Source organism: Schistocerca piceifrons, chromosome 5 (genome assembly GCF_021461385.2).
Source record: "Schistocerca piceifrons isolate TAMUIC-IGC-003096 chromosome 5, iqSchPice1.1, whole genome shotgun sequence".
NCBI lineage: Eukaryota > Metazoa > Arthropoda > Insecta > Orthoptera > Acrididae > Schistocerca > Schistocerca piceifrons.
Window position 1 is genome coordinate 355,289,353 of NC_060142.1, and position 12,209 is coordinate 355,301,561.

Here is a 12,209-nt window from a genome sequence, read left to right on the forward strand (position 1 = left end):
GCAGTAATCAATGAAATTTAATATCACTTATTTTATCCCAGGATGTGTCCTTTCTTATCTTGTTTCATAGTTTTGCCTCTCACACTTTCAATATTTCATTTCTCAAAATTTCCCATTCATCAGCAGTTGTTCTCCCTTTCTGTGCTCTCTTTTAAACACTCATCAATCTCTTGTTGTTCCCACTTATACAGATCACAACTCCTTAATAGCCTATCTGTTTGCAATTTCCTCATCTTCACTCTGCAAGTGATAATTGGTAATTATGAGCAGATTTTATGCCTGCTTCTGAAAAGTTTTGCAGTCTAATACTTTGTTCCTAAATCTCTCTCTTACCATTATATAATCGACATGAAACCTACCATTGTCTCCATGACTCTTCCGCTTATGTAACATTCGTTGATGAATCTTAACCAAGGTTTTGCCATAAAGTTAAGTAACAAAAATTAAACTTTTTTTAACTAACAACTATGGAATTTAATTTTGGGGCTGTGCTGCAGACACATATGTAAACCGAATATTGCTGTCACAGAAAAGAGCAAATGGCATGTACATGGCATAGACCATGGAGTATCTTGTCATTAAATGTCTGTGCAGCTTAAATACTTGTCGATATAGTTTTGTAGCTAGTTAAAGTGTTTTTGTGATTTAATGAAAGGAAGCAAATATGTACAAGATCATAATACCCAAAAAAAATGTAACTACTTTTAAGAAAGAACAACATTATAAAATAACATATCAAAGCCCTTGTAAAAATGGTTATATGTGATTAATGAACTCCCTAACTCGCTAATAAGGGGAATGATTTCAACACCAAATTAACACTTCTTTTATGAACTATTTTAAATAAGATGCTGTAGTAAATTTACATATAATGTAATAAATATGTAAAATAGTTACAACATTCATCAGTTGTTTCATGTAATACATATTTTAAGTGTAAAATCTTAGAACTTGGTTCTTCATTTGTCCCACGGCTGTAAAAACCGAATGGGGAAATTAAGATTTAAACTGTTCCCACCAAGTGGTTTCAGTTGTTTCTTTTATGATATTCTTGTACCAAGTAATTATTTAAAAGGCTTGTTTAGCCTTGAAATAAAAAAATATACTGAATAAAGCTGTTCTGCAATTTGCTTGTCTTGTATCTATGAATCTACAACCCTACCAAAATGCAGTTAAAAATCTGAGTCTAGTTATAATTGTTTTGAGATTGACCACTTCATTTGAAACCCCTGTTTCTAAGACTGAAAAGAATAAATTTTATATTTTCTCAAAAATGTTGCAAAATCATTCAAATTTTAGAATGGAAACTATTCAAAAATCCCATGTTATGGTTTTTTATCTCTCTATCCAAAAGTGTGTGCTTTAGATTTTTAAAAAATCTGTTAGTTTTTTTCTGTAATGTAAACAACAAGTTGGAGTCTTCAGGTGCGTATCTCTTGAAACTTTCTATTTAAATTATGTAACGCTTACTTTCAGTTGTTGAAATAATGCTTGTTGACTTTATTGCATTAAATAAAGCATGCAGTATTTTACTTTCATCACACAAAATCACGTACTTTTTTGTGAGCTGTTGAAGAACTGAGTTGAACATTCTGAAAAATCATAGTATCTTCTTAGCAAGTAAATTTTCACATAAAACTAAATTCCAGGCTTAAAGTTCCACATAAAAATTGCCCTTGGTAGGTACAAAAGTCTGCAAAATTGCATTCATTGCAGGGATCTACATTTTTCTTTATGACTATTCAGACCACATTTTATTTTAACTAACACTTTAATTATTTAATTGGAGAAACAGAAAAGTCCCAATCACAGTTGTCCTGAACTTCTTCCTCTGAATGATTCTCTGCTAGCAGAACTGCGATCACTGCTATTGTAAAATTGTTGTCGCCTCCCCCCCTCATATCAGACATCTTTCTCCATCCACTGGCTAACTATTTCATGAAACTTACGATCATTGAAACTGACACTTTCCTGCGAACACATCTTGACGAAAACAGGTACACAGTTCACGAGGCATGGTGTCAGGAGCCCCAAGATGGGTCAGTAACCCATGTTAATAATAAACATAGAAGGTGATAATGCAACAAATGACAAAACATAGTAGAGTTGGCGATTGAGGGAGGACTGGGGAGGGGATTCTGCCAGAACTAATCTCGGTTGGGAAGTGAGCTCAAAAATTTTCGCATTTTCTGAGAGATCACACTTTTTGAGTTAAGGATTAAAGAATATACTGCAATTGGTGAGTCAAAATAACTTTGTGATCTAATTTGCAAAAGTAGTGCTTGCAATTCCTTTCTTTTATATTGTTATTGAAGGTGTACTTGCTCTGTGTTTTAACATTTAATAAAAACCTTCCTATGCAAATTTTTAAGTAAGCCCCATGAACAATGCCATTCTTGGCAAAGCTTCTTTGAGAAATGTTCCTGAAGTCAGTCAGTCAGTGTTACATGAGTGAAGTTCCTTGTCATCAGTAGCTTGTATTGAAACAAATTGTCACTCATGTATTTAAATTAAACTCATTGACACCTTTATTGATCTCTATTCCACTATCAGGGTGTATACGTGGACAAGGAAAAAAAATTCCCGGATTTCTCCCGGATTTTCCGGTTAAAAATACATTTTCTCCCGGGTGGAAACATAGTTTTTCCCTTTAATTGACAGTATATTTTCTCTCAGAACTGTATAACTTATCAACCCTTTGAATGGTTATGGTTTTATACATGGACGTAGAATTTCCCGGAGCTTTAGAAAACAAAACACCTTTTGGAAAGGTGTTTGATGTGCAGTAACATGTACGCTGCATATTTTCGTATTACGAAAGTATAAATTCAAATTCCACCAAACACCGCATGTTACTTTCCGAAGCATTGAAATGAAGATTGCGTTGCATATTTGTAAGCCAGTCATAGCTCATGTCACGTGATCTCGCCAGCCAGTGACACTGGATATTCAGAGCTTCGGACACGTGGTGTAGTCAGTCAATAGCAACATCACTGTTAAGTAGCGCGAACACACGAACAGGAAATGTTAATAGTTTAAATTAATATATATAATGTTACTACAAGAAAAACAAAGCTTTCACATATAATATTGGTCTCTAAGGCCAATATGCTTCAAGAGGAGCTAAGCTTTCACATATAATGTTGGTCTTTAATGCACATATTACATTTTAAGATATATCACACAAATATGCCAGTAAATTTTTTTAATAACGACATAAAAGTGTGATCTTCTGGGCTATAAATGCTTCGAAGTGGCTCGTCATCAAAGAGCTGATTTTTAAATGAGTCCCAGATTCCCAGTGAAGTAGGGATCGACCTGATATTAAGCTTTTCAATGTGGTTTCGGGATGTAAATTTCCTTGGGTACTAGGTACTTTGTTATCTCATGTCCGGTTCTTTGTTATTGCATAATGCCTTACGTGCTAGAAGATGAAAACGTACACTTGAAATGCACCAAATAGTTGAAACTAGCCAATAGTTTGAAATTAAACCCTTTGTTTCAAATATATTGACTGCCTCAGCGGAAGAGATTACTAAAAGAAAATTTCTTCAGCAGTCCGATAAACATAACTTAATTGTTCTGCATGGCAATTAATGCTTGACTGTCAGAAAGGTGGAAATGAAATAAAATAAAATCTGAAACTAATAACGTATTTTAGCCTTCCGTAATTATGTGAATGTGTTTTAATTCGCATGATAGCTCCCGGCCAAAGAAATCAATTTTGTTTTCATTTGACGCGAGTGCAGTAGACAAAGTGGAAACAGCAAAATCACTAAATGTAAACACGGGTCACATGGAGACTACCCGCTTCCCTATTATAACTCAGACTGCTCTGCACATCAGACCCGTATCTACGGTATTTCCGAACCGGGGCAATAGTAGATAGTGGCGTCCCTCGAGCGTTTGAGATAGTGCGTCAAAATAAAAAAAATAAAAAAAATCGAATTTTCAAAAATACATTCATTTTGTAGCGCACATCTTTCTGAAGACTCTGATACATAAAACACACGTGTCCGAGGAATTGTAAGACATGTTATCTGATCTTAAGTGTGCCAAAGTGCAGTGCCACACCTCTTCACACAGCATTCTTCTATCGCACGTCATTGTATTTCGGTCTGTGGAATTGAAACGTGTATATTTTGTACTGGATGCCATTAAACTATATTCAGGACAGCAGAAATTAAAATGTCCTATAGTACCTCTCCTGCTTCCAGTCGGCCGGTTTGACATCCTGCCCCTCTTTTTTTTAAAAAAACTCTTCAGAAAATTTGCACTCTTCATTCCCTATTAGCTAACAACTTGTTGCTTTGTGTGACATAAGATTAAGTATAGGATACATAAAGTTAGTAAAGAGAAAAGACAAGCAAGACAGTTCACATTTCTTCAATCCTTAGCTCCTACAATTTTTTTCTCTCTAATCTTGCTACAGCTTTACATGGCGTGTTTTCCTTTCTGCGAAAGTATCTGTTACCTCATCAAAGTCCGTCAGACGTTTTGCTACTTGAAAAATTGAAATGTCGTTGTCTGATACTAAAAAAAGCTGTAATCACAAATAGGCCCAAGACTGGTGTGGTTTCTCGACCTGATTACCTATATTTTGCCACTGTCTTCGAGATAAAACAAAATAGGCCTTTATAATACTGCAGCAATTGTAACACATGCCAAATAAACGAGACTGTTTTGGCAGAAATTATCATTTTTATAACACGGCAGAATATAATTTACGAAGTACAAATATCAAATGGCTATTAGGCCTACTACAAGCAAAAAGCTTTACGTTAGGAAATGGTTTTACACTTCATTCATACACTTCGGTTTCTCAAGCATGAGATCGAAAAGTAGTAGTGTGAAATTTTTATAGAAATTTGGAATCGTCTTATTCTTCCATAATTTGTGTGATGTCCCCGTTTCTTCTCCTTCCTCGTTCTAACAAACAATGTTACAAACAATGTTGTCATCACTAATTCTGTATCTATTCCTACCAATGTCAAAGGTTATTCGCCGGTTAACTTCACTAACTCTGCCAGAATCACCAGTTTAGTTATCCCGCGATTATTCTCAGGTTAGGCACTGTTACGTGTTCGTACAACGCATTTTTCACGCTACTTCCAGAATAGACCTTAAAGCGGCTGCTAGCCAGAGACTGTACAATTGGCCCTTGCTAGTATAGCGATCTGGCCAAAAATTTTCTGTCAAAATTTCATTTTCTTGGATACACCGAGAAGATAATACGTAATCTTTCTTACCTGTTATTCCTGCTAGTCGTTTATTCGCACTCTGGTAGTATGAATCTATGGATTTCGCTGGTAATCGTAACATCGCTCATCATTCGCAAACCCTATGAACCACATAATCAGACAGTGGTTGGCTTTCTTTCGTTCGGCTGTACTCTGTTCAGCTCGTATAGCCCCTTTTGTCTGCAGGAAAGTTTATTTCTAGATGTGACGAGGATTCCACTGACAGAGACTTCACGTACACTATGCACGCATTCACAAATCAACTTATGATTCATTCAGAAATCAACTTAGAATGTGTTCAACAATGTTCAAAAACCGACAGGGGCACGTTTCAAAGTCATACGAATAATCGTTAGACCAATGTGCGCAGGATGCTAGGCGCTTTGTGAAACAAGTTTTATGCCCCCCCTCCCCCGCACTCCTAGATCCAGGGCTGCTGCCCAATCTGGCAGCTTGAGCGCGCAGTAACATTTTTCCTGGTAGCACCTAGCTGCTATTTTTTTTTAATACTGCTTACACATCCAACAGCCAGAAGCGAAAGAAGATACTACTCAACTGCGCATGCGCATGATCCCACTCGTAACTGCTAAAACAAATCTAATGTTAACAGTTGTGACGTCAGCTCATCGAGGGCAATTTGTTGTTACGAAGCATTGCATAGTCTTCCTAAAGCATTTGACACATTGTGCAGTTGGCAGACGCTTGTATGAGCACTGTGTTTTGTTGCTGTATATGGCGCATTTCCTTTGCAATTTGAGTTTTATTTTAGTTTTTTTCCCTCGTTCACGTTTTATGGCTGCAGTGTTATTCTGCAGTAGCAGGATACAGTAATATCCTTTGTTAGAGTATTGGTTCTTACCTGTCAGTCACAAAAATTTAACTGAGAACAAAAACAATGAAAAATTCCCGAAATTCAAAAAAATTCCCGAGTTTTTCCCGCTTTTCTCCCGGACGAAAAAATTCCCGAGTTTTTCCCGGATCTCCCGGGTCGTAGACACCCTTACTATATAAAAACTTCTTATCCACAACCTGATCACCAAGAAAGTATTTAACATTGGAAGTGTCATTGTGGTTACTTGAAACTAAGTTCCTCAACCACTGTCACTATTTTATCAAGTTTTACACGTTATGTCAAAATTCCCTGCAAAGGCCCCTTCCATTTCTGTAGGAAGAAGTGTACAGTTACACAACAAGGAACAAGATCTTTGTTTCGTATTTCAGCAGCTATAAAAATTATAAATTTCTTGCATGTGACAGAAAATTCCCTACATTGACCACTGTAAGTGAAAACTGCAGTCCTTTCCAGATGTATTTGAGGTGGCATGTCTCGGTTGATAGGTGTACTTTACAAGCCACTGTACCACATTTAATGTTACTTTTATTTTTTTTTAAATATTATGTAATATTATATTTATTGTTTTTACTGGTGGCAAGCTTATAAAATGATATAACGCTGCATAGAAAATTTTTACTTGTGGCTGATGAAATTATATATTCTGCCAACCAGCATCAGGTTCCCACCAGACCATCGAGAACGTTGACCGACCGTAATGTTTAGAGGCCAGTGACCGATCAAAAAATTACGCAGTTTGAGTAATTACATTGCCCGGATACTGATAGAGAAGACCGGTAAAAGAAATCTCAGGGATGCTGAAATAAAAGTTTTATAAAGTAATAGCTGATTGAACACTAGTAGTGTTTGGCTGTGGCCACCAAACAATTCGTTGGCAACTCTCCTCTGCTGCAGGCTGAAAAATTTCTAAAATGTAGTATAATAATTTGATATGTGGAATTAATGAAAAAAAGGAAAGTACAGTCTTAATTAAAACACAGCTTTTGAAATTAAATTAGCGTAATTATTTGCTAGAGCACTCACAGTTCCTGCTTTTATATAATCCAAAAACAAATTATAGCGACTGCCTTCAACTTACTTTCGATACATAAACATTTCTCTCGATCTTTCTATACCAGAACAGCAAAAAAATACATTCCATACATTAAGTCGTGACCTTTTCACCTTTCTTTGCAGATTTATTTACAGGGAGAACATTTATTCTTAAATTATTTTAGGCTTAATTAAAAGATTGGGGCATATTCTATTAATTATTCCAAAAAAGCAACATCTCACATACATGGAAAAGGGTATTTTGTACCCACATAAGCAGTTCCTTATCCTATTCAGTGTGCAAATGGAGCAAGGGAGAAATGAATGATTTTATACCAGTGTATATGCCTTAATATCAATCCCTAAGTGAGATGTACAAGTGAGGCAATAATATAGTTTAACATTCCACTTCAAATACTTATTCCGTAAATTTACACAGCAGGGTTTCACGTGAACAACATTGTCTTTCTTCCAAAGATCTTTATTTCAGTTCCCTCATAATTTCTATTACACTTTCATGTGGGTTATAGTGAAGTATAGTAGCATATGTCTGGATTCCTTTATTTTTGCTATCACTGTACTTTATGAAGACTGGATCTGTTCTGTAAAATGTCAAACTGCAGTCATAGATGGATTCCTCTACAGATGCACCACACTTTCCCAAAATTCCCCCAAGAAATCTGAGTCAGCTGGTGAACTGTTGGTTCGGACACATGGCAGCAAGGTCTTTAGTGCCAGTACTAAAAAAATTTCGAGGCATCTGTGGATAAAAATTGCAAAGTAGTGAAACTCTAATAAAAATTAAAAAGTGTGGGCACGTGCGCACACACACACACACACACACACACACACACACACACACACACACACAGAGAGAGAGAGAGAGGGGCGGGGGGGGGGGGGGGGGGGGAACACGAAAATCATATTTAAAAAATTGAAACTCCATGTTGGAATATCAACAGTATAAGGAAAAAGGTAAATTGCTACTTGTCATAAAGATGACACATTAAGTTGCAAACAGACACAACGGAAAGACACTTACACATTAGCTTTCAGCCAAAGCCTCTGTCAAAAAAGGAAACGCAAAACCATTTCTTCACACAAGCAAGCACACATGACCGCCATCTCGGACTGAATGTGTGTGCGCTTCCTTTTCTGATGAAGGCTTTGGCCGAAAGCTAATGTGTAGGTGACTTTTCATTGTGCCTGTCTGCAACTTAATGTGCCATCTTTACGATAAGCAGCAATCTATCTTTTCGTTATACTGTTAAAAATCATATTTAATCAGTTTTAACCTACGATAAAAAGCATAAATACAGCTAACACAATTGACTGTCATGATGCCAGCAGGGGTCACAGCAGACAGCTCTGCTGCGGCCACTGCCACATGACAGTCAACATGTTAAGCGACCGAGTACAGCAGATAGCTGTGACTGGTTGTATACTGGAATAAAAGGAATTAATTGGCCCACTACAATCTCCACCCGAAAAGCTTGGGCTGGAGTGAAGACATTACACAATTTTGTATAAACTCAGCTAGACTTGCCTCATTCGCTAACACAGAGGGCAGATCCCCACTGCAGTTTACTGTTCCTCATTGCCTGGCACTCCTCCTCCCATAGTTGCACAACTTTTTGACTCAACAGAGAGCTGACAGCTTGCAGAGGAATGGTGCAGTAGCCACAACAAGTTCCTTGTAGTCCTTGGCTGCTATATCTGCTAGCTCATTTTTCTTAATTCTTACATGCTGTAGTACCTTGCGCAATGATACCTACTTCCCTTGCTGTTGAAGGAGAAACAGTTTTTCCTATATTAATTTGGCCAATTTCTCTGCTGGGTACATTCGTTTGATATTTTTGCATGACACTAAAGGCATCTGAGCAGATGAGAAACTTATTGCTTTAAAGACACCTCACCTGTTCAGAGCCTAAAAAAATGCATGTAACTCAGTACTAAAAATTAGACTAATTGGGAAATCAGTACCTGAAGACAGATGGGAATACTACTGAAACCAGAGAAGCCAGGGGTATTACCTTGTTCTAAATAATCTGTATATAATTCAGTAAAAATTGTGTTGCTTGTCTAAAATATTACAAAATCAGACTTAAAATTAAAACTGGAGTGCATTCATCATTCACCCCTGAGCGTGGTCAACTCTTTAGAAGCCAAGGGTTCCTCCTCTCCCCCCGCCCCGCCCCCGCCCATATTTAAAAGGAAATTTCTGTATGTATCGAAAAAGGTCTCATCACAGTGGGTGTTAAAGAGTAGTTCGAAAGAAAGGCAAGTAACATGGTGGTATGTGAGAGACAGGGGATAGGAGCACATTTTGTAAGCCTGTTGCACCATGAAGAAACCCACCTAATGTCAAGTGGCACATGACCAGCCCCTGCATAGTCTGGGAATGGCACAGCACAGGTCTTAAACGCCCCAGTAGCATTGGTGAAAAGCATTCCACATCTTTACATACAGTTTTGTGGCTGACCCATACAACTATACACCCTTATTTGAGGAGGGATCATACAAAGATTTGATAAAACTGGAGCAGACAAGTTCTGTTTGCTCCCCAAACCATGCAGCTAACACATTAAAAATATATAGTGCTTTGTAAGCACATGTCTTCAACTCCTTCAGGTGTTTAATCGTATCAGAGAAAAATTTAATTGACAGGACTGATGAATTATGATACAGTATTTCTGGCCAGTTGTGCTCTTCAGGATGCAAAATCTATAGTACTGCTGTACACCATGTAAATGATGCAAACTTGCCTGCCAACACACCTTGCATCCTGACACAGGTCTGGATGTAACCTCACTTGAAGGAACTATTCATTCCAAAACTAGAAAGTGTGTCTCATGTGTCTCTTTCACATGTTTATGGATTTATAGTCTCTCTCTCTCTCTCTCTCTCTCTCTCTCTCTCTCTGGGCCAGTTCTAATCTTCAGGATGCAAAATCTATAGTACTGCTGTAGGCCATGTAAATGATGCAAACTTGCTTGCCAGCACACTTTGCATCCTGACACACAAGAAATTGTGTCTCATAATTCATTTAATCATCCAGGTGTGGCAGCCAAATTAAATTTTCACCATAAGTGAGGCCTACAACCAATACAGATAATTTAAAATGGTGTTCCTCATACTCAACCAGTGCATGTTATAAGAGAGCATGAATGGTTAGTAAGTACATAATAGATTTCTCAGTTGAAAATCTAAAACTGGTTTTATCTGCCCATTCAGCCAGTAGCTGGCACATTCTACTTGCAATGCTGGAAGATGAGATAAAAATAGAGAAGTCATCCAATCTTATCATGAACATAATATTGATAATGGCAATTGCAGACATTGTCACACTAAAAGTACTACCTTGAGTGACATTGTTCTCTTATTTGAAACACTGGGGCATAATAGCTGACTGTAGTTAAAATAAGAAGGGGGAGGGAGGCAGGAACCTAGGAATATAGGTAAAAATCCCCAGTTACGCCATTTGTGAAGTTGTGCAGGATATCATGCATTAAAGCTACAGAAAATATATATTTGGTGGTGCCTTGGCAAGAGAGTCTGCTGTAGAGCTGCCTCCAACAGAATCAGGGTATCAATGGTGATTACAAACTGCCTGGATTCTAAAATCCAAATAAGCTACCAGTTGACTATGTGCTCCAAGGTCGTTGCCACACATCTAGTGAGGGAAACTTTTGTATAACTATACAGCCATGTATTGTCCTTCCCATTACTTGCTATAATGGACCATATTATTGTCCGTTTACTTGACTCTGCTTGTCACCATGCTGGAAGCCGTAGAATGCTGGCAATTCTGATTGTCTGTACGGAACTGCAACTTTTGAAATAATAACACTTTTGCAATTGCATGTGTTTGTGTTTAGCACTATTTATGTGTGTGTGTTTGAAGAGATATAGAGGCAGCTTTTCACATTAGTTTTTCAAGAGCTAGAGCAAACGAAGTAGCTAAGTAGGAGACTCCATAGCTTTGTAGACCCTTATTGCTTCACCATACGTAATCTGCTTTGTAGGTTTCACCTCCTGTATATTTGTTTCTTCTGGGTATTCAGTGCAGCCTCTGCTCCAGTCATGGTGGGCCCCAGAGCACAATTCTTTCAGGGGCACTGGTTATCGATATTAACCACTTATTTTAAGGTGCCCGGTAGCTGAATCGGGCAGCAGTTCTTGTTGAGTCACACAGTTAGTTGAGGAGAGTTTTCACTAGATGGCAGAGCATTGGATATCAAACATTTCACTTTCCTATTGTTGGTGCATTACAGTTAGTTTGTTGGCTTGCAGTAGTCTTGCATGATTTAGTTTGTTTACATTTGAAGATCAAATTTGACACATATAAGCTAGTTTTATTTTGAAGTAAATTTAGTTTCCGCTAATGAACTTCAGTGCAATACTTGTGTGAAACAAGTTTATTTATTTCATATTTTTGTTACTTTAATATAGGTTAGCACTGCCAATTATCACATATCTGGGATACAGCTTTCATTCACTATGGCTAGGAGGTATTTTCTTTTTGAGGACCTTCCATCAGAGTCAGATAGTGAAATAAATTGGTTTCAGGACTCTGATGGTGACGCTACATTCAAACCCGACTGTGATATTACCATGTTCAGAAGAAAATAGCAAATGATTCCAGTGATAATTTAGTGAAGCACAGTCATCACTTGTGCAGTAATAAACAACATTCCACGGCTAACTCCATCAACAGATATTTCTTTAGCCTCTGAGTCAATTACTCTGTCCTTGCCTGTAAGTTCAGTACCACCACTGGCTACAGCAACAGCTTTCTATGGGAATTAGTTCTTCAGACTACAACCAAACATATCAAATCATTCTGGTATCTCTGTTGGAACTGCAAGTGTACCTTTTGTTCAGAATGAACCTCCACAATGGAACCAGAAATACAGAGTTGAAGCACTGCCTAATGTTTTGGAAAGAAGCGGCTCTACAGCTATTTTTACAGATGTCAAATCCATCACCACAAAAGTATTTTGTGAATTTTTTAGTGATGAAATGGTAAAACTTGTAACATTTCACACCAACTGTACATCACAGAGAAGGAAAACCTTTGATAC

At 37.4% G+C, this 12,209-nt stretch overlaps 1 protein-coding gene across 2 annotated transcripts in view; it reads right to left on the reverse strand.

Annotated features, from left to right (window-relative positions):
- Nucleotides 1–7,229: 7,229 nt before the first annotated feature.
- LOC124797885 (peroxisomal membrane protein 11B) overlaps nt 7,230–12,209 on the reverse strand; it is a 112,785-nt gene continuing 107,805 nt past the window's right edge. The window contains exon 5 of one of the 2 annotated variants that reach the window (XR_007016893.1): nt 7,230–7,885. The gene's annotated coding sequence lies outside the window, so the exon portion shown is untranslated. The remainder of the gene's footprint in view (nt 7,886–12,209) is intronic. The other variant, XM_047260983.1, reaches the window with a different exon arrangement.